General features: G+C 35.5%; 1 long non-coding RNA gene across 1 annotated transcript in view; it reads right to left on the bottom strand.

Annotated features, from left to right (window-relative positions):
• Positions 1-533: 533 nt before the first annotated feature.
• Positions 534-24,872, bottom strand: part of LOC145296787 (uncharacterized) — an 81,525-nt gene continuing 57,186 nt past the window's right edge. Inside the window, exon 3 of the long non-coding RNA XR_013870024.1 lies at positions 534-5,002. This is a non-coding gene — a long non-coding RNA (uncharacterized LOC145296787). The remainder of the gene's footprint in view (positions 5,003-24,872) is intronic.

Below are 24,872 nucleotides of genomic sequence, written 5' to 3'. Positions count from 1 at the left end.
TTTTTTAATGTGGAGAGATTGGGGAAATGGGGACCAGCTCCTCGGGGAGTAGGGGAGCTGGATGGTGACAATTGGTATGAAGGGTTTCCCCTACATTGATCAATAACTGATTGCTATGAGAGCAATGGTCTTATGTGTGGGGTTGGTATTTATTTGCTCCCCCACCGAGTAAATTGGGCACAAGGCCGATTTTTAATGTGAGGAGTGAAGGGGAAATGGGGATCAACTCCCCGGGGAGTAGGGAAACTGGATGGTGACAATTGGTATGAAGGGTTTCCCCTACATTGACCAAGGTCTTATATGTGGGGTTGCCCCCACATATGGTCTTTGATTGCAGTATGTATTTATTTGCTTCCCCACTGAGCAAATTAGGCACAAGGCCGTTTTTTTAATGTGGAGAGAGAGGGAGGGGGGAGGGAAAAGGGGACCAGCTCCCGATGGGTGGGAAATGAGAGCTGGATAGTGACAACTGGTATGAAGGGTTGCCCGCACATTGACCAAGGTCTGATATGTGGAGTTACCCCCCACATATGGTCTTTGCTTGCAGTATCTGCCGGAACAGATGGTATTTATTTGCTCCCCCACCGAGCAAATTAGGCACAAGACCGATTTTTAATGTGAGGAGTGAAGGGGAAATGGGGACCAACTCCCCGGGGAGTAGGGGAGCTGGATAGTGACAATTGGTATGAAGGGTTTCCCCTACATTGACCAAGGTCTGATATGTGGGGTTACCCCCACAAATGGTCTTTGCTTGCAGTATCTGCCGGAACAGATGGTATTTATTTGCTCCCCCACCGAGCAAATTAGGCACAAGGCCGATTTTTAATGTGAGGAGTGAAGGGAGGGGGAAGGGAAAAAGGGGACCAGCTCCCGAGAGGTGGGAAATGGGAGCTGGTTAATGGTCAGGCATGTGGGGTTGCCCCCACATCTGGTCTTTGCTAGTCATAGCTAGTCATAGCTTGCAGTATCTGCCGGAACAGATACTACATTTTTGAACTTTGATCTTGGCCAAAAGGCCAAGCAATCCCCCAAAATGGGATTGAGAATCCCTCATACTGAAAACGAGTTATAAACGCTGTTATTCCATTATTTATATATACTATGTATCCCAAATAAATCTATATTCAATGACTACCCTCATTTGCATATTACATTAAAGAAAAACTGTTTCAATAATTAGCTCGATTTTATTAATTCTTTGCTGCAATAGAATCGTTTTAATTGTTCTATTTAGAAATATTATTTAAAGTTAATCTATTTTTAATTTCATTTATATTTAATTTTTGTTTTTCAATTATTAATAGCTGATAACAATTGCGTTTAAAACCGGAAGTAAGTTTATTTATTTAAGCTATGAGACTTATTTCTCATTTAAGCTATGAAAGTTACTTCGCGTTTGATTTTCATAAACCAAGATGGATGTGTTTTATGCTTCCCTAAATCTAACATGTGATCACTTCCGGTAACAAGTTAGGATATTCGATGCATCTTGAATAGTATGTGACTAATCCCTTCACCCGGCAATATGTTTTGATCGGGCAAGACTGGATATATACAGCTGGTGTGCAGTTAAAATGTGCAACTGAAAAATATGCAGTTAAATGTGCAGTTGATAATGTATAGCAAAAATGGGAAGCTGGAAAATATGCAGTTTAAAATGTGCAGTTGATTGGTTGTTGGTTGATTGTTTTTGTTTTACGGCATATCAACCCTTTTCAGGTTATTTAATGCCGGATTAAAAGATTTTGAACAAAATTTTTTTTAATAGAATATATTTGTTGTTTTCACGTCAGTTTCTATTTAACCCATGGTTGGGACCCTAACAGGTACTACCACTCCGGGTCAGAGTTGACCTGGGAGCAATGGTAATTAAAGGGTGGCTCCAACCTCCCCAAAGCCCACAAGCTGGAGCCTCACCACTGGATATAGTTTAAGGTCATATCCAGGACCCCCATTGTGGGACTTTTACCCTCTGCAGGGGGGCAGTCGGCGTATTTTAATGCCCCACCGACAGGGCCAAAATGTGCAGTTGAAGAAAATGTACAGATGAAAATGCGCAATTATACAATGTGCAGTTAAATATGTGTTCCTATAATTATTGGCATTATAGTGCCTTTCTTCATGTTCCCCATCCCTTTTAGTTCTCTGGCCAGTTCCATATATTTGCTGCATTTTTCTGTTTCCTTGCTGTTCACCCTGTGATGTGCTGGGATACGAAAATCCACAATTTGGCAGTTTGTTTCCTTCTTATTGACTATTATAAGAGCCCATCTCCTTGCTTGAATGAGTTTATCTGTTTGTACCTCCACGTCTCAAAAGATTTTGTGATTTCCGTTTTTCAATACTGTCTTTGATTTACAGTTAGTACCGTTTGTTTGTACGTTCAAAATGTACTTGTTGCTTTCCCCATGCAATTGTTCCTGTTTTTTTGTTTTTTTATTTATTCTTTTGGACTAGTTTACTGCATTCACTTATCATGTGAGTTATCATTTCGTCTCTTTGTCCACAGAGCCTACATTTATTGTTATTATTAATATTAGTACTAGTATTGGTATTAGTGACTATGCAAAAATTTGATTTCTCCTAACAGATGTTGAGATCATATGACTGATAATCTGTATAACTAAAAACTAATTTGAAAATCAGAAATCGGTATAACTAAGCCAATTACACGATCAATAGTTTCGCCACAGCTGACAGTAAATCCAAGTCAATAAAGAAGCAACCTTAATATACAGGGATTAATGTTGTAGGCCTTCTTGGGTGTCTACTTCCATTGCCCATAGAAGAACTTTACAATTCCACAACTGTAGGCTTGCTTTCCAGCTGACTAGAGCATGGTTGCCTTCGAGTCCAATGTAAACAAGTTCTTGTTGATCCGTCCACTTAAGTCATCAAATTCTATCCAATGTCACCTACTACCGATCATTATGCTAGTGCCTCACTTATCACCTTACACTCCTTAACCCTTATCCTCGAGTGGCCTTCAGGCCTAAATAAGTGTGACTCCCTTATAAAAAAAAAAATGAATAGTGGCACAGTCTGAATACGTTTTTTATACATATGTTGCTGTTTCATTTTTTTTTTTTTTTTAAACATTTTGTGTACGGTCAGTGAAGAAGAAATCCTTCTAGACTGAGGCAATTTTTATGTTTGTCTCGATTCAGAGTTCCCCTTTGTGAAAGAGAGCTGGACTTTATCCACATTAAAGACACATCCTTATGTCTGACTGTCTTAGAGATCGGCCTATAACAATTCACAATCTTATGAACCATCGTACCCAAGATAATGACTTGACAAATATTTATTGCAATGTAGAGAGATGTGTACAGCACAGGAGACCTCGGTAGTCTGACCACATTAAAAGAAGTTCTTAGGTTAGTAGATGTAGAAAATTGAAGTAGCAAGGGCAGTTCACAGAGCAAGGGCAAGGAAAACATGAGAGGTAGAGAGGGTGGAATAAATAAAGATTTAGCCAGAGATATGTTAGAGTGAAAGTTAATTTATAGAAGCCGTCCAACACATGCCAGAATGTAAAATGGGTGCTAATCGATGATGATGATGATGATGATGATGATGATGATGTTGATGGACTTGAGTACAGTAAGCAGGGAAGCAGTTCTGTGGTATTGTATTCTACAAAATGAAAGGTCCTTGGGAAAGCTCTACACATGGAAGTTCAGTTTGATTTTCGGTACATGAGTATGAAATGAAATGAAACTGCAGCACTAACGCTAAGCGGGTTTAACTGGCTTCCTCCAAAGGAGGAAATTTCATGGGAGTGTGAAAGTCACAAGCGGTTCCCAGTTGCATATATATCCCCATTAGGGGAGATGATGAGATTAGGTTTTTTACAACTCGTGCAAGGAGATGTCAACGTCTCCCTACATACAGCGCATGGTATTACCAAATTGGTCAACCATCTGATACTGACTATGCTCACTGTTGCTTAACTTTGGTGATCTAACGAGAAGCTGTGTGTCAACGTGATCATGCCTGATGGGTACACAGAGAAAGAATGAAAAGTTTTTTTTCCAGTGACGAGTACTTGCTGTGAGTGTTTTACAGGGAATGGTGGATCAAAGATTGTAACTCCATTGAGCACTTACTATGAAAATAACGATAGAATAAAGAAAGTCAATGTGTTTTTAGTGAGTAAATGATTGAAGGGATGATAAGAGATTTAAACCTCTTCCTAATTTACGAAGTTGGTTTTGTACTCTTTCAAGGCAATAAAGAGTGCTCTGAATCGCAACACCGCAGATGTAGCTTTTTTTTTTTTTTTTTTTTTTTTTTTTTTTTACATAGTCTTCCTAATTTAATGCAATGCTGCATCAGGAGTCAGGCACATTCTAGTTATTTAGTTCTCTTTCACTGCAAGAACTATGACACCAGGGTCGGAAAGTGGGATTGAGAAGTGGCACTTTGACCTGCAAAAAGTGCCTGGGCAGCCCCGTCGGCATTCCCCAGTGAGGGTGCAATAAACTAAGCCCTACTCAAAGAGAGAAGGAATAATCTGGGACTGCGGACCTCCTAGAACTGCACAGAACTCCACTGCAAAATCAACAGGGACTGGATCATTACAGGAATGGTCTAATCTCTGTTGATTTTGGGAGCCCAGGACGGTTTACAATGATCCCATGATTTTCCATGTGAACTTTGCGACATACTCGATGTAAGACTTCGATTTCAGGTGCAGAGTGTGAAAATCAGTTCTAAGAGATTATCAAGGCAAAGGTCTTGCTAAAAAAAAAAAAGAGAGAGCAGTCGATTTCAACTGAGACAAAACCAGGATCCGAGCATTGGTGGTGAAAGGAGAGAAGCTTGGTTTGAAAGGTGTTAAGCATAACAAGCCACATTTTTTTCCCATTGTACTATGTGTTCCAGATCGGACAAGTAATATAAGTCTCTTTGTCGTTTCTTTGTCATCAATAGTTTTCTTCCTGCTAAATCGATATCTGATTCAGGTTCGTCAGGTTTTCTTGTTGATCGTTGCCACATCCTGTTAAGAAGAATAAAATGTAATGTGATGTAATTACTACAAGAAAATACTTTGCCAGAATTATTTTCAAATGAAAGCCATTTAAAAAAATGCCAAGGGAGTTAACTATGTATACGTTCATACAGAATTAAGTTTCATATTATTTGTATTCTTCAGACTATTGTTCTCATCTTGAGTGTCTTGGTGACAATGACACTCGAGGTGAGAACAGTAGTCCGATGAATAATAATAATACGAATAACAAATCCTCATCTCAAAAACTTCAGAAACGTAGAATTAAGTATCTTTTCTTTTTCTTTTTTTTTTTTTAATCTTCCCTTTGATTAAAACAAAAAATAACAATAAAAAAAGTGGCATAGCTTAATAAAAAGCAAAACAAATTAGAAGTAAACTTCGATGAATGCCAAAACACAGATGGTTCAAATTAGTCACCCACTTTCTTTCTCCAGTTCATTACCCTCTCTTCGTCACTTTCTACAGCCAACAAATTTTAGCATGAAGATGTTAACTCAAAGAATTTTCAACCAAGAGAAATCTTTCCAAACCTCAAAATGTAACACATACATGTGAAAGTAGTAAGCCAGTAAAGCTTAGAAATTCTTATAAGAACAGATCAACAAAGTCAGTTTTAGACAGACTTCACCAGCTGCATTTAAAAGATACAAGTGTGTACGCTCTTCAGCCTCCACCACCCTGGTGAGGGAGATAAGCCACAAAAGAGATAGGCTCAATAACTCACATATCAACATCTTTCATCTCGTGCTTACACACTAACGAATTAGGCAAACAGAAACGAACTACTACTTAAAACTATACACACACTAAGAAGAACAAGGTTAACCAACACACACACAATGCCACGCTGCCAAACACTTACATAAATATATTACTTACACATGCATAGTCACACTATGAACATATTAGCCTACACATTTATAAGCTTTGTGACTATTCAATTAACTTTTTTTTAAATCAAACACATGTTTGTACTAATGAAGATTTTCATTATTGAAAAGAATTTTTATAGTTTCATCTCTTGTAATTTTTTTCTTGTGTGTTTTAGGTAGCACTTGCTACCTGGTGACCCTTCTCTTAATGTTTCATTCATTCCTATTCTATTTTTACATGCACATACCTATTTATTATGCCTTCATCTTCTTCCTTTGCTAAAACAACTTTTATACCCCAATTTATATTAAACTAGCCTAGGTGTTTGGAGGTGTCGAAAAAAAATAAAAGTGGTAGTAGGCAGGCAGGCTCAAACCCGTGCCACGAAGGCGGAAAACAAGTAAAAGAAAATCTGACGTCTTAGCCGATGTCTCCATGACACGCCCGGAAGTCAAGAGCATTGAAATTAATCGAAGTCAATCCGACGGTGACGATGACTTACGAAAATGTCGGCGAAAAATATCGACCCCTCCTTGTACAAAACATCCGAGTTTAAGGTGAAAGAATTAATATTTTTGGCCAAACTTTCGATATTTGTCGTCCGAGACGCCGATCTTCAAAATGATACCAATCTTATTAGGATCCGTCGCCTCTGTCGAAAGTTTTTGCGAGGCATACAAACATACATATATACATACATACATTTAAACAGACAGGTGAGATTTATATCATAGATGTTGGTGTGGCTATACATAAAGACGCTATTGTTGTCCAAAATGGCTTCTATCAAAGCCAGAGGCCATGCCACATACAAAATCGGGCGACGCCGGGTAGGTATCACTAGCTTAAAATAATAACAAATAAGATTTAATTACACAGAATAGAAAGACAGGTGCGTCGGTCAGATATGAGACATGCCAATGACGACGACTGATATGTTATGACTTTTTAACTTGATTTTGCACAAGACGTGAGACGTGTTTGTCTAAATAAATAAGCAACAAACAAGTAAGCATTTTGTCAGTTTCACAAAACCAGCGCAAGATGAAGCCGATTATACTTGGTAATAAGTTCTGTCTTAGTCATTACTTCACATAAAAAATATACAACCTATGCAGTGTCCAAAAATGTTATACACCCGGCATTGTCTGGGAATTTTCTAACTTTCATACTTTTCTTTCGCTTTTGACTTTTTTAAATCGCATTAAAAAAAATTAGATTTTTGTTACCTCTTAATTGTAAAAATACTAGAAAAATACCCGTTCAAGGAAAGTGAAAAATGAATTCCCCTAGCAAAGCAGTTTTTCCATCACATTTATGTCCCCTCAATGATGTCTGGACCTTTTGTGTAGAATCCTTATTCCAACTTTGATTGAAATACATGACAGGATTTTTATTGTAGAAAATACCTAAAACTTAAGGCTTAAGTTTTAGAGGTCTTTGAAATTCAGGGAATCTTGCTTAGTTGTTGTCTAATAACTGTGGATTAAATTTAATGCAAATCTGAAATATTAAAATTATCAAATGAAATGTTATGCCATATTATAATTCCCTAAAAACCTTTTTAAAAACTATATTAATCGATATCTAATACTTATCGTAAAAATAAGACTTTCAACATCCTATTTACTCTGTTTTCGTAAACTAAATTAAGTAAACATACTTTATATTATGACATTTTACACTTAGCAATTGTGTTCTGAAATCTATTATATAAAAGGCTATATATCTGTCTGTCTGTTTGTCTGTCTCCATATTTCCAAACTCTATCTCTTCTGAAAATAAAAGTCACAGGGCCTTAAATGATTGGATTTTTTAGACCGTTTCTTTTACGGGTCTTTATCCAGTTAAAATAGTTTTAAGGGGACAAAAATGGTTCAAAATTGAAAAAAAATCGTTATACATTTTGTACATTCATCTTAGTTTATTTTTAATTTCTATATGCGTGTCACGTTGGTACAGTGGTAACGTCGCCATCTTTGAATTGTTACAGTTTTGCTTTCGGTTTCGATTCTAGCTGATGGCACCCCAATAGTTTTTTTTTTTTATACTTTTGAAATCACAACTATAATACTATATACGAAGTCTGGGGAGACTTGTTGTCACTCAGTCTCCAGAGAAGGCTAAAAGTCGTTCTCAAAGAGAAATCTTTGATGATGGCCTGTGTGACTACTCCTAGTGTGTAAATAATAATAATAATAATAATAATAATAATAAGAAGAAGAAGAAGAAGAAGAAAAAATTGTAATGCTTAAAACAGCTGAAATCTTAAGAAAAACCCTCAAATGTTGAAACCAACCCACCTAAACTACAAACACTAATCAGCCACACGAAACTGCAAATGATGAAAGGAGCCCCACATGAATCCAAGGAAACCGAAACTTATAAACTGCCATCCCTTCAAAAAGAAGGATCAGCCTTGGCTGATAAAACTCAAAATGGTTGTGAAGGGCCAAGGAGGATGGAAGGACTAAAACCTCCACTGGATAAGTGCGAAGAGTACTGGGACCTTGGGGGAGGCTTATTACCACTCAAATTCCAGTGAAGACCAATGGTTGTTTCCAGCAAGAAATCAATTGTAAGCGGCTGTTGCGATAATATAAAACCATTCTAATGATTATCAAAAGAGGTGGAGAATACTGAAAATACGGGGAGACTTGTTACCCAGACTCTAGAGAACATCACCGGTTGTTATCTTTGATGATGGCATGTCCTAGTGAGTACAAATAATAATAATAATAATAATAATAATAATAATAATAATAATAATAATAATAATAATAATTATTATTATTATTTACTCCAGTGTTGTGTTCATTTGTTTTTTGTCACCGAAAGATGGTTCAATGAAGAATCGAAAGTACCAGTGATATTTATGAAACATTTTTTTTTTTTATTCCGACACAACAAAACAACAATGAAAAAGACAAAGTGGACGAAATTACGTAAATGAATTTTTTCATTTGTTTACAAATGTATGTTACTGGTTACCGAGAGTACTTGATTCTTTTCATGGAAGAATATTGCATTATGTTAAGTGTAAGTCATCACCCTTCTCCCCCCCCCCAGTCTCTGTCTCTGGCTCTCGTCCACAGTTATACTGTTTTGCTTCAAATCCATAAATATAAACATAGACTGTACTTTACCTTATATATATATATATTATATATATATATATATATATATATATATATATATATATATACAGAGAGAGAGAGAGAGAGAGAGAGAGAGAGAGAGAGAGAGAGAGAGAGGAAAGGAGAGAAAGAGAGAAATGAACACAAAATATACAGATTGTTTACGATTTCTCTTTTTTCCTGTCAACAGTGTAAATATGCCTGTGTCAATTCAAAGAACTAAAACATGATCGATTTGATTGACACGTTGATTCATTGCTCCGAAACTGCCTTGAAGATGTGTGAAAACATTCTGTTGTGATCGACACATTCACTAATTCAATAGAATAACAAACGTTCTCCTTTGAACACAACCACTTGATCTCCATTCAATGGTGAGCACATTAATGCTCAGTAGTGGTGGACGGCAGACGAAAGAGAAAATAGTGACCTCTGTAGAAACGGCTATTGGTATGGGGACTTTTCCAAAGGGGTTCAAAGCCAACACATTGAAATGATTCAATCGTATTAACTTAGGCTGGCTTTGGCTCTGTGAAGTTCTAGGAGGTTCACTTTCCTAGGCTTTTCCTCCCATCTTTTGGGTGGAGTAAGTCTATTGCTTGCTGCCTGGTCGTGGAAATGCTGATGGGGAAGCTCAGGCAATTTTTAATAAACCAGAATACTTCTGCTTTAGGAGCGCTGGCTTGACTCTCTTCCACTTTCTGGCCTTGTGTCACATCTTTCTGCAGTAGGAAGGAAGCAAATATTGAGTTGAGGCCATTGTTGAGGTGGCTTATTCTCTGTTGGCTGAGGTGTGGTCTGGTGTAGTTCTAGGAGGTCCACCCTCCCAAGCTTTGCCTTTTCACCCTTTGAAAAGAGGTTAGCTTATTGCTAATCGCCAAAAGGACCTTTACCGGGGAATGCCGAGGGCTGCCTAGGTATTTCTTGCCGGTCAGAGTGCCGTTGACTTTTTAAATCCCACTTTCCCGACGTTGTGTCACATCTTCCTGTCGTTGGGAGGGAAATAAACATTTTATATTGCTGATAAAACACAACTGATCTCGCTTGCTTGCTTGTCACCGTGCACCCTTGTCATCTGTATGTATATGAATGTTTTAAATTATGGGAGGAAGGACGAATGACGTAATTGTGAATAGCAAATCCTTAGAGAAGTAGTGGAAAGAGGTGAATGAATGACAAAAGGCGAAGGATAAGAGAAGTAGTCACAGGCGGTGAATGACGTATCAATAAATAAAAAAGCTAGAGAAATAAAAGAGTGAGAAAGGGGGAAAAGAGAACAATAGTAAGAAAGAGAGAGAGAGAGAGAGAGCACAAGAGAGAGAGGGAGAGTGAGAGAGAGAAAAAAGAGAGCACAAGAGAGCATAAGAGAGAAAGAGAGAGCGAGAGAGAGAGCGAGAGAGAAAGAGAGAGTCTAAGAGAGAAAGAGAGATAGTGAGAAAGGAGCAAATGTAAATGGATCATTATTATCAATTTAAAATGGATGACGTTATGATGCATTGTGACATCACAGGAGTGTTAAAAAATGAAATTATAAGCCAATGTTCCTATTTACTTGCCTCCCCACGAGGTCAGAGTTAGACACAAGGTCGGTTTTTAATATGGGAGAAATCCAACTCCCCAAAATGGGGCACTCTGGATAAGAACAAAAATAAAAATTGCCTAGGTCATGAAGGATTTCTCATCCACTGACCGAGGACAGAAAAAGCGAAATGTAGCGTCAGAACAGATACTACACTGTGATTTTATGAGTAAAAAGCAATAGCCTTCTCTCTTTGATAAGGGATTAGTTTATTGCTAATCACCTGAGGTGCCTTTACTGAGGAATGTAGACTGGGTTGCCCAGGTACTTTTTGCGGGTAAGAGTGTCCCTCCTCAGTGGCACTGATTTCGCAATCCCACTTTCTGACCCTGGAGTCACAGTTCTTTCAGTGGAAGAGAACTAAATTCCTTATTGAGTTGTCATTGATTCCTTGTTCGGTTGGCTAAAATAAGCATGCTATGACTCATATAGTGAGACATACTTGTATAGCGACACTGTGGGCTTTTAAGTCACAGTGTGCATGTTCATCTTTTCCTGCTTCTGTCCAGAGAAACTTTGTGGCAACTGAATCGCGAAATGATTCTGACGAACGCTAAAAAGAAAATGGTTATAACTGTTTACACTCTTTCTTTCTCTGTCTCGTTGAAATTCGCTAAAAGTATTTTTAATGTTCCAAATCCAAAAAAAGTAACACATCTACGTGAAAGTAATGCTTACTTAGAAAATCGTGGTCAACAAAATCAGTTTTCTACGAATGTAAATATAAATAAAGAAACCATTCATGCGAAAAGTTCTTTCAGAAATATTTTGAGGAAAAAGTAAATTAGATGCATATAGGCATATAGACAATTGGTACATATACATATATATAAGAGCACGGATGTATATATATAGTCCCATAGGTATATATATATATACCTATATCCAGAGCACCCCTTTCTAGGGAGCTGGATCTCCCCACATCAAAGCTTGATCTTTTGTCCAACACTGCCCTCGTGAGGAGCCAAGTAAATAGGACACAGATGTGGTTGCACGTTCTCGCCCCTTCAGACTGACTTTAATAGAAGAATGAATTAGTGGACTCTCGCTCAGTTTGACCATACAATTAGACATTTATCCTATCGCTAAAAAGATAAAGGAAAAATATATTAGAACCGGGTGGTCGTTTGTAACAATGTATATATATATATATATATATATATATATATATATATATATATATATATATATATATATGGATACTAAAAAGCTGATTGGCTAACTAAAATCTCAATAAAAGGTGCATATATAAAAACGACAGACAACCACAAAATTCATGCATAAGCCTGAAGAATCCTAGAGTGGATGAAACACGGAATATTCAGTGTAGCTTAATCGCCATATATATATATATATATATAGTAATTTATAAAATATATATGGCGATCATCCACATACATATGTATATATACAGTGCTGTTTCGTTGTATCAAAACTCATCAGTGCGGCTAGACTAGTACCTTTCCCTAGCCGTGGATTGAACCTACAACCATCACGTTGATAATCTACAGTTCTAACCACTGAACCATAGATCGGTGCTTGTAAACGACCTCGTCAAATGTCCATGAAATAAACATTCGCCCATTACTTTTACAGTGCTCGAGCTGCTAGTTTATTTACAAACAAGCAAACTGCAAGCCCCTCTCTCTATATATATACTAGCAGGGAGACGCGGCGTTGCTCGGGATTGAATGAGAATCAGCAACTGTTTCATTCTACCATACTTTTTATTGTCATTGAAATCGGTGAAAGCGACATTTTTCAATTAAATTTATTTCCTGTAATAGTTAAAGAACGCATTGCGGTGTAACGACAGGAAGCTTCAGGGACCTAGTCCACAATTCATTGTAGTCTACATTGCACTGTAGAGAACATAACGTTGATTTTATCATTTTAGTTTTATATAATGACTTAAATTAAAGTTGAACATGCAAAAGTCAAGTATCATTTTTCAATTGTGCTCCAAACAGAAACTTACATTTTGAACGCGCCCCTATCTTATCAAAGAACAACTCTTGCTTTTATAAAATTATTTTTGTATTTCAAACTTTAATTCAAGCCATTGCTTGAATTAAAACTAAAAATGCAAAAGTCAAGTACCATATCATGGTTTAATTATATTCTAAACCGAAGTATTCATTTCGAATGTGTCTCTGTCTTCTCAAAGAACCTACTGTTGATTTTATTTACCGGGCCTTTCTGCTTGTGTGGCGATAAAACTTCTCAAATGCATTTGTGATGTTAAACTGTATAAAAGCGTTCACTGGGGTGGAAATCGGCCTTCTTTCTTTAATTGGATTTTTTTCGAATATCGAGTTTCGATACTTATCAGAGGCATTCCGATACAAAAACTATGTAAGAACATTCCCAGACACAGCAAGTGCATTTGTGTAAAATTAAAAAAAAAAAAAATCAGTCTGGCTGTTTTGGAGTCCATAGGCAAAGAACACACACACACACACACACACACACACACACACACACACACACACACACGCATACACACATACATACACATACACTCATACACACATACACTCATACACACACATACACACACATACACATATACATACATACACATGCGCACACATACACACACATACATACACACACACATACAGACACACACATACACACACACAAAGTGACTTTTATATAACAGTAGGGATACATATTCTTCATTTTTTTTCCTTTACTGCAACATAAAGTTTATGAATAAATTGACAAATATGAACATACTAGCAGGGGGACCCGACGTTGCCCGGGACTGAATGATGATCAACAAATGTTTCACACTTCTATGTTTTCATTGTCATTGAAATCGGTGAATTCCCCCATTTCTCAATCAAATGGATTGATTACCTGCTCTAGTTAGGAACCCATAGCGGTGCACAGGGAAGAAGCTCACATGCCTCTTGCAGTGACTTAGTTCACAATACATTGTAGTCTACATTGCACTGTAGAGAACCTACTGTTCATTTTATAAAATTACTAGCAGGTGGGGTTGGGGGGGGGGGGCTTTGCCCGGGCGTAAAATTTGCTTAAATATGATATTATAACTTGTCCAGATTTCATATATATTATTATAGAGTTGTGATTTCAAAAGTATGATATAAAAAAAAACAAAAAATAAAACAGCATTTGGGTGCCATCAGCTATAATCGAAACTGTAGCATTCAAAGCTAGGGTGTTTACACTGTGCGAACGTGACATGCATATGAACTGCTTAAAAATTAAAAATTAAAAATAAAGATGAATGTACAAAATGTAGAACGATTTTTTTCAATTTTTACCCATTTTTGACCCATTAAAATTTATTTTAACCGGCTAAAGACCCATTAAAAATAAAACAATTGATAAAAATCCAATCATTTGAGGTCCCTAGCGCCACTCTGCAATTTTTAGTTTCGGAGGAGATAGAGTTTGAAAATATGGAGACAGACAGACATATAGCCTTTTATGTACTGTTGATTTTATATGTCGAGCCTTTCAACTTGTGTGGTAATAAAACTTCTCAAATGCACTTGTGATTTTAGGCTGTGCAAGGTATTAACTTTGATCCAAATCGCGTGTTACTTCTTTCACTGGATTATTTTGATTATTGATTATCAATACTTATCGGAGACATTCCGCTACAAAACCTATCTAAGAACACTTCCCGACACATCAAATACCATTGTGTGAAATTTCATAAAAATCAGCCCAGCCTTTTTTGAGTCCATAGCAATCACACACACACAGACAGACAGACCCCCCCCCAACACACACAAAGTTCCTTTTATATCATAGTAGAAATTAATTGTTGATGTGGTTCTCTGATTCCAATATTGCTTGTGATACTCTAAAAAATTTCCGATTTTTCTGATTCTGAATAATCGTCCCAAGACTAGTGACGACATTTGTCTTTGATATCACAGTTATTTATTTTTACTAATAAGATGCATATATTATGTTGCTATTTGAAAGAAGGGGTTTTATAAGCTGAGTAAACATTTCTAGAAGCGTTTTTTTTTGTTTGTTTTTTGTTTGTTGCTAAAAAGATCATCTTTTATCTAGAGCAAAAGTCACTCGAAATTAAGATTTAATGAAATGGGACGATTGTCGATTGAAATATGAAAAAAAAAACTTATGAAAGGATTAAGAAAGATTGAAATTACTAGTAGGAATGGTTCACAACAGCAATCTGTTACTATTGGATTTGAAGACAACCATGTCGTAATCTGTAAGGAAGCAGTATCGTAGCAACGTTTTCCACAATCCCTTGCAAAGAAGCTCTGTTCGTGGAAGTTCTGCCTGATCCAAAGAATGAAAGTTAAGGCTTTTTTCGTCATGATAAACAAAAATGAGGAACCAAAGATTGGAGCTCAGTGGAATAGTGACAGAGTAGAGAGAGATTAGCAGCATCTGCTCTATGAGTAAAATCATTCGCGGCTAGATTATAGGGCTGACTTTGAAGTCTATCTCGGCATCAAACACTGCTCCAAGCAACACCTCTCCAGATATCTCTTTCAATATATATATAAAGTTAGGCATGGTTATATGAACATATATGGTTGTATGTACAGAACTCATCATTAAACTAATTAACCGATCATTATGAATTTTAGAAGACAGCTGGTACGCATAAGGCTGGGTAATGTATATTATATTTAGTTTTATGGAAAGGGATCATAGAGGAGGGTGTAAGCCCTTTGTGAAAATTTGGATATCTCTGATTTTTGTGAAGTTTTAACAATCAATAAATATTCTCCGAATTTCAATTTTTTTGTATTATTTTAAAGAGTTCTTAGGAGTGTATCCCATACGAAAATTCTAATATTTCAGATTTGCATTAAATTTGATCAATATTCATTAGGCACCAATTAAGCAAGATTCCCTGAAATTTGATTTGTTCTTAAAACTCCTTTAAGCTTCAATTAAATTTGAGACATTTTCTAAAATACAAAATCCTATAATTTTATCAAAATTGGAATGATTCTAGATATAATATTCTGGAATCTGCAGATTTTTAAAAATCAAAACTGGAATAAGGATTTTTAGACATAAGATTATCATTGTACCTTGATTTTACCCTTTATAAAGGGACATAAATGTTGCGTAGAACTCTCCTGTTTGGGAAATTAATTTTACTCATTTCAGAATGTGTATCCTTCTACTTGTTTTCTATACAAGAACATCCGGTAAATATTTTGGCAAGAAATATTCTAGGGTGCACATGCCAACATTGGGTACTGGACGTTATGCATAAGAACTGGTCTGTCGCGAAGAGTGGGAAGATCTTTGCTCACCCTCATCCCCTCCCTCACACTCTCGCTGTGAAGCAAAACCATTTCTGGCCTTCAAATTCCTCTGACAAATGAACAAGACTACTTCAGCGCGAGCGTTAGAATTCATACATATCAATTTCAGTGGGTGCTTAAATGCGACACTCGTATCTTCGGTCGGGTAGGGTTAGGAGGATTAAATACTTTCTTCCTGAGGAAGCTCAACTCAGGTCAAAACGACTCTCCCGGGAATGAATATCCATATATTAATACGATAGCGTGTGTGTTATTTATTTCTGTGTCACGCTTACATCCGAGTCATTTAATAGTTATGGACTTCCATTTCTTGTAATAAATAAGTTTACCAAGAATTCTTCATAAGTTTTGGTTTCGGTTTCGATTATAGCTGATGGCGCTCAAGCCATTTATTTTTTTATAAATAATTTTACCGAGAATCTATATATTAATACAATAGCGTCTGTGTTGTTTATTTATTTTCTGTGTCATATTTATGTCCAAGTAGTTTAATTGTTATGGACCACCATTTCTTGTAATGAATAATTTTGCCAAGAATTCTTCATAAGTTTTGGTTTCGGTTTCGATTATAGCTGACACTGGCACTCCAATAATCTGCTCGTTTTATAAATAGTTTTATCAAGAATTCCTCATAAGTTTTGGTTTTAGTTTCGGTTTCGATTATAGCTGAAGGAACTCAAGTTATATATATATATATATATATATATATATATATATATATATATATATATATATATATATATATATATAAGTGAACGTGCCTGTGCATCTGTGTATCTGTGTGTCTGTGTACATTTCCCTACGCAATAACTCGTTTTTTTTTTTTGCCAGAAATTTGGCGATTAAGGGGTCAAAGTTCAACGATTTGACCTTTGAGAACTCTACCAAACTCCTCCGACAATTTTGGGTCTACGCACTTGAAATTTTAGATATAGGTTTCTTGGACATGGATCTAACTTAATAACTTGATTTGAGCCCAAAACAATAAATGTTAAGAGATTATAATAAGGTTCAAAGTTTTAAAAAAATTTGACCTCTGCGGTCTCTACCAAATTACTCAGACAATTTCTGGTCTAAACATTTGAAATTTTACATAAAGGATATTCAGAGATAGGGCAAGCTTTTTAGTCGGTTTGGGTCGAAAATTTGAGCTACCAATATATAAATGTATGTATGTATGTTTGCATGTTTGTCTAAAACTTTCGACAGAGGCGACGAATTTTCGCAAGATCACTATCGTTTTGAAGTTCGACCTTTCAGACGACAAATACCGAAAAAAATGGCAAAAAGCACTTATTTCTTCACCCTCAACTGGGCACTTTTCTACAGGGAGGAGTCGCTTTTTTCACCGATATTTTCGAAAGTCATCCTCTCTTTCTGATTGTCTAGCCTTAATTTAAACCTACATCACTTCAGGTTTAGCGATGGGCACAACAGCAAAGACATCAGTTTTTTTTTCCCATTCTTTTCCTCCTTCGTGGCACGGGTTCGAGCCTGCTGTCCTACTACCACTTTTTTTTTTTTTTTTGCTCAGCACACACCTCCAAACACCCGGGCAACATCGGGCACCCAGGCTAGTAATATATAAAAATCGATAGAACATTAACTCTATAATAATATATACGAAATCTGCAAGAATTAAAATATCATATTTAAGCGTGCTTTACGACCGGGCTACACTGGGCGTCCCTGCTAGCTTAGATAAATACTTTTGCAGTTTTAACAAAAGAGCTGCAACAATATCAGAGCGTCTCCATTTACAATTTACACTGAACGTCTACAGAAAGCCAACATCAATCCATAAGTCCCGCTTGCATATATATATATATATATATATATATATATATATATATATATATATATATATATATACTAGCAGGCCATCCGGCATTGCCCAGTTGTAAAATACACTTAAATATGATATTTTAATTAATGCAGATTTCATATTTATTATTATATTATATTGAACCCAATATATAGTTATGATTTAAAAAGTTAAAAAAAAAAATGACTCGTCCAGCACCACCGAAAATTGAAATTGATATAATAATTAAGCGATTGATTTTGTTCTACGAAACAGATACTGTCAAGAATTGTGAATGTCAACTGAATTAAAGGAATAAAATTGTAAGATGGTTAACGTCATGAACTTTGGAATATAGACTTTTGTCATTCATTCATTATATATATATATTGTCATATATGTCAAAACAGCGTTAATTCATTACACACGCAGCAGCAGCCGTATAGCGCAATGGTGAGAAGCCTCGACTTGGCAGTCAGATTTCGATCCTGGATTGAGGCAGTTGCCTTTCTAGCCGCACTGAAACAGTACTGTATGTGGATGTCTATATATATATATATATATATATATATATATATATATATATATATATATATATATATATATATATATATATGTATGTGTGTGTGTGTGTGTGTGTGAGTGAGTGTATTAGTGTTGGGAGGATTAATCAGAATCGGGAATCAGATAAATCAGAATTTTGGGGGGTATCTGAATTGGTATCAGAATTGGTATCAGAATCGGACAAATTTGTACCTATTTTCTGATGTCAAAACGATTCCTTTAATTGCCTGTTTTTATAATTAAACCAAAGCTCTCTGATATTTTTAACAATGTTTATCTAAAATCAAAATCTCTGCGACTAATTTGTGCAAATTTTATGAAACCAAAATATTTATCAACGTATATATGCTACAATACTAGTGTTGGGACAATTAATCGGAATTGGGAATTAGAAAAATTAGAACTTTTGGGGTATCGGAATCGGAAAAATTTGTGCCAAAAACGATTCTTTTAATTGTCTTTTTTATTTTATTTCCTTTAAAACAATCTTCCACTGTTGATACTAATTGTGAAAATAATAAATATTTATTGATTTTAAACAACAAGTAAAACTAAAAATCTATAAATTATCCCCCCACAAGTTTGTTTTTATGCTTGAAAAAGAATATCTGTGCATTTAACGTGTGTTTTTACAGTAATTGAGAAAAATAACAACTCTATAGTTTAATATTTAGAGATTTATAACGAATTGGAATCGGACTCGATAATTGTACTGGAATCAGGAATTTAATATAGAATCGGTAATTGTATCGGCATCTGGAAAAATATTGGAATCGTCCCATCACTATTCAATATTCTTCTGAAGACAACATTTCCATCCCACGAAGCGTCGCTATAGAGAAGTATATTCTTTTTGTTCCGGATAATGTAGTAGAAACCGCAATTTTTGACTCATTAATCGCTTTGAATTGCGTTCTTTTCAAATGTTCTTCAAGTTTTGGGGACACAAATAACTCGGAGGATGATGCAAGACGGCTAAGGGAGTTTCCACTTATTAAATACTCATAGAACATATCTTGTTACTCGGCAGGAATGCGGTGATATATTGTCAGGACGGGAAAAGAATTCCTCAGTACAAATTTTCAGGTCATTTCTTAAAGAAAACAAAACAAACAAAAAAAACACGAAAAATGTATTTCTAATTTTGGACTTTGAGAAAAATCCATCAAGCTTATTTCTTCAGAAAAATAGACCCCCCCCAAAACCCCCCTGAAACAATAGCAATCACCTACTAAGCTAGGCATGCCAAACTAAGAATTCCTTGATTGTCATGTTAGAGTCAATTTGCCTTGTCAAGAGGGCCGTAGGTGGCTAAATTAAAAAGTTGTTTAATAAAATTATTAAAGAATATTTTTCTTGAGTTTTAAGCCATGTTTAGTTTCAGAACAGTTTCCGACGGTTAGGTGTTTTATACAAGTCCTGGAGGTGACTGGTTCTCAGTATACAGTTCTTGAGTTGGAAGCCACAGAGCAAAAGATTCTTTCCGTGTTGACACGAGGAAAACACAAGCAAAGTTGCTAAAGAACAGGTTTAATTTTTATGGAGCAATTCTGGTTTCTGATTGGTTGGTAGCAGAACCTGAATTAATTTGCTTCGTCAGTTCCTAGCAGCATCGCTGAAAATAGAATCTCTCAACTGTGAGGGACCTTACCCTCATAAATCAAAAATATTGTAACAATTTTTGGTTTTGGAATTTTTTAAATGAGGACCTGTGGGGTAACGGATATAAGTGCTCAGTATTAACCAGTTCTAAGTGACTATCTCCTGAAGGTTGAAGATTCAATATTAAGTGCAGGGGATATTTAGAATATTACTTACAGTTACTTTAGGATACTCCAGTGGATTAAATAATGGGTTCCATTCGGAATTCCATACAGATGCCCGAGTTTGAGAGAAAGACTCACGAATTAGACAAAATGCACTTAGAGAAATCCAAAAGTTACGTCGGCCAAAAACATTGTGAGAATAACATCAAAGATGAAAACAGTAATTCGAATAATACAAATATTTTGTTACTTATAAATCTAATATACATGATGGCCCACTTAAAAGTAGCCCAGAAAATGTAGTACAGAGGAGGAACATTCTTTTATTGTTTAAATTACCTGTAGTGTTATAAAAGATGCTGGAAGTGTTCCCCATTGACATCTATGCATTTCTGGGAACGTTTAACAATGTTTGCAGATACTGCCTGTAGATCTTCTCTGGTGATTCTCCTTGTAGCGTTGGCAATGTTCTTCTTTAGTTGGTCTAGATTGTGAGGATTATTTTAATAAACCTTTTGTTTTAAAGCCCCCCCCCCAAAGATAAAAATCACATGATGACAAGTCCGGGGAACGTGGGGGCTATAACACTTTGTTTATTGTTCTCTCTCCCGTAAACATGTTATGAACTCGTATCAGTGAGTTGGGATACATGTGGCATGTAGCGCCATCTTGTTGGAAAAAGAATTGTATTTTGTCTTGTGGTGTCAGTTGGTCTATAAGAGAAAAATTAGAGAGATCGGGTTACTTTTAAGTGGGCCACTCTGTACAAAAGGCTATATGCTTGTCTCTCTGCATATTTTCAAACTCTATCTCTTCTGAAATTAAAAGTCGCAGAGCAGTGCTAGGGGCCTCAAATGATTGGATTTTTTATGGACCGTTCTTTTATGGGTCTTTAGCTGGTTAAAAGAAATTTTAAGGGGTCAAAAATAGGTATGGAAAAAATCGTTATACATTTTGCACATTCATCTCAGTTTATTTTTAATTCTTAATTTTTAATCAGTTCATATGCGTGTCATGTTGGTACAGTGATAACGTCACCAGCTTTGAATGCTACAGTTCCGGTTTGGATTCTAGCTGATGGTACCTAAATACTTTTTTTTTTTTTACTTTTGAAATCACGACTCTATAATAATATATACGGAATCTGACCAAATTCAAATATGATATTTAAATGTACTTTACGACCGGGCAAAGCCCCCCCCCCACTAGTATTCATATAAATTCATATAAAAATGATATCTCTACCTCTACTATTAAAGTCACTTTGTCTATACGTGTGTGTAAGTGTGTGTCTGCATGTCAGTGAGTTCATTCCCTATAGAATTCTAAATGGCTGCGCTGATATTTTTGAAATTTCATACCAATGCACTTTAAGTGCTTGGCAGTGTTCTTAAATAGGCTTTATATCAGAATGTCTAAACATCTAATGAAAGAAGGAACAGGAGATTTCGACTAAACTTACACCTTATACAGTCTAACATCACAAGTGCATTTGAGAAGTTTTATTACTACACAAGCAGAAAAACTCCGGATATAAAATCAACAGTAAGTTCTTTTCTATGACAGGGGCACATTCTAAATGAATATTTGTTTAGAGCACAATTGATACTTGACTTTTGCTTTTTAAACTTTAATTCAAGCCATTATATATAAAAAAGTAATTTTATAAAATCAACAGTAGGTTCTTTTTTTTTTTTTTTACAAAGGAGTCACCACTTATCAAGGCCGCGAGACCACTCGAGGATAAGGGTTAATGAGTGTATAGTGGTCAATGGGACAATGTCGTAATAATTGTTAGTAGTGGAAATTTGGTAAATTGGAGGAACGGCTCATCAAGAACTTGTTTACGTTGGACTTGAAAACGACCATATTATAGTCAGCTGGAAAGCAGGCAAAAGGAAGAGAGTTCCACAGGTGTGCAGTTATAAGAAAGAAACTTTGTTCATGGAATCTACAATTGGGTTTAGGCACAGATAAAGAGTGGGGGAAATTATTGATAGTGTTTTCAGCTAGACAAGTGTTTCTCGTGAAAGTTTGGTGAGGGGGGAGCATAGATAGGAGCTCAGACGAGAACTTGAAAATAACAATAAAGCAGAGACAGGCTCGCAACGTCTCTTCTGTGAGATAGAGGTTGCAGGGAAGAGAAAAGGGATTCCCCTACGAGGCTACGAAGTCTGTTTTGAACTCTTCTGAGGCATATGAAGCTTCGTCCCGGTGCACCATGATGGGTCCCCAACTAACGCAGGCAATCAATCGATTTGATTGAAAAATAGGCGATTTCACAAATTTCGGTGACAATAAAAGTATTGGAAGTGTCTAACATATGTTGATCCTTATTCAATCCCGAGCAACATCGGGTCTCCCTGTTAGTTTTTCAATATAATCCTTTTGATAGCACAATAAAAATTATACTAAGTTTAATTTAATTTTATATGATTTTCTGACATTTTATTTTTTAAAGAGGGACATCCTGCGAATAAGAAAAAGAAAAGAAGAAAAAAACACTTAGTCGGACTGACCTCCTCTTGATAAAGCCAGGTTATTGGCAAAAATTCGGACTTAAAAAAAAAAAAATATGTAAATAAAAATGATTTCATCATTTCACAACATTTTCAGGTTTTCAAATATTTTCATAAAAAAATTTTTTTTCTCTAAAATGTGTGACTTTCCATTTCTTAAAAAAAAAACTCGGTTATTTAGTGATTCAGTTACAATATTAACACTAACTTTGGTTATTAAATGATGAAATTACAATATATTTTATGCGTGGCGCAAAGTATCATCAATGATTTTATGGAGAATATTATTCAGAAATTTAACATCGACGCTGATGATGCCATTCTCAATTCTGGTGTTGCTCTTCGTCCATCTCCCTCGGATAAATTGAAATATGCAGTTAACTTAGAAGTTGACTTGGGTGCAGTTATAGATTAGGGTATGAAATAGCTTGTTTCATTTAATCGTGTTATGACCCAGCTATTGTCCTTCAATCGTAGGTGTGTCCCTTTTCTTCCTGACATTCTCATGGATATCTTTGCTCTAGAGGAAAAATCGACAGAAACTCCTTGGTCTTTTTTTCTCATAAAATCTTTCTTAAAATTTATATATTAGATCCATTGCTCTTTCTGCTTTTCGTGAAATATGATGTTTCTATCGTTTCACATCTGAGACTATTCTCTATTTCTACATATCTACTATCAGACCATGTATGGAGCACTGTTGTTATATCTGGAATGGTGAATCTCTGTTCTAATCTGAAGGTTCGTAATAAGATGCAGAAGCACATCTACAATTTAATTGGCTCCACCCTTTCTTAAATTTCTTATCTATTCCCTGCTTCTTTTGTTCCAGCTCGTTTGACTCGTTAGTCTAGTGGTCGTCATCAATTCGTTGTTTTTATACCTCATGGCAATACAGCTTCCTGTTCTAGTAGCTTCGTTTTTCCAAGAACAAGAGGCTTGTAGAACACTCTTCCTGATGACTGTTTCCCTGCAACTTATAACCTTGATCTTTTCAAGGTCAATAGACATCTCCTGTCTTTGTGATAATCATCTTTTGTTCTTGTTAGCTCCTTACATCAAGTGGCTTCATGCCTTGTCTGGAGTGATTTCTATAAAAAAGCTTGCATGTTTGATGTGAATGTTCTAAGCCTTGAACGCATATAGTTTAGACAGACGCATGCAGCTCTTGATTCATATTGACTCATTACAAGCCACCGTTTTTTCCAGAATATATCTTTGACTAATGTTAATCTTGCTTAGACTGCTCATAGAAATGTCAGTTTGTTAAAAGTGAAACAGTCTACTTGATGATGGCTTCCGATTCTGAAATAGGTAACTGACAAGCAATGTCTATCAGAAAACAGTTCCTCATCATTTTCACCTGCATAGAGTTTGGCAAGATATTCTGTACTAGCAGGACTTGTAAAAAAAATCCATAGAATGAGAAATATATTTAATCAACAAATATGTTTTGATGAAGTTAATAATTTTTCTGGATAGCAAAAAAAAAAAAAAAAAAAAGAATTAGTTTTTGGACAGAAAAACCAGTGATATGCAGCAAATATGAGTTTATTAACATTTTTATGAAAATAATGTCCATTTGATTTTAAATATAGAACTGACCTAAATATGAGATAAATTAATAAGTACTAGTAAATATTCAGACGGTAATATTGTGTTGCATAATTCAATGTTTTTATTAAAAAAAATTTTTTTTTTACTGTTTTTTCACCCTAAACAAGGCATCCTGCCACAAAGTTGCCAGAGATTACTATTTGGGCAGAGATCTGCAAGGATAATACTATGTAGGGAGTTGGACAACGAGATGTCTGTTCACATTATATTTGAACTTGTGTATGTCAGTACAGTCAGAGAAGCAAGGGCCTGGGAGGGAATTCCAAAGTGTAGCAGTTCAAGGGAAGAAGCTATAAGTATAAAAATAGTAAATAAACTATGTAAAAATATCTTTGAATCAAAAGAAAAAAACAAAAAAACATTCTTTACCCTTTCGACCAAAATCGAATAAAATTTTTTTAAAAATTTCACGATAAATTTTTTTTTATCAGAACTTTATTGCAAATCTTTTTGAAAACTTTAAAAAAAAAAATTTAAATTAAAAATTAAAAATTTTTTAAAAAGTTTTTATATTTTTGTAAATAAAGAAACTTTTTTCTTATTATTTTATTTTATAATATATTGTTTTATATATTTTTTTAGCTTCATTGTTTTTTTTTTCTGTTTTTTTCTTCTCTTTTATTCCCATCATATTACCACCCACTATAAAAAATTTTTTCTAATTCTAATCTCAAAATTTTTTCTAATCTGAAT

The sequence above is a fragment of the Euprymna scolopes genome, chromosome 17, assembly GCF_053919585.1.
Source record: "Euprymna scolopes isolate OS-2025 chromosome 17, ASM5391958v1, whole genome shotgun sequence".
Lineage (NCBI taxonomy): Eukaryota > Metazoa > Mollusca > Cephalopoda > Sepiida > Sepiolidae > Euprymna > Euprymna scolopes.
The sequence above is the reverse complement of the archived record's forward strand: the minus strand, read 5'-3'. Positions and strand labels throughout refer to the sequence as shown.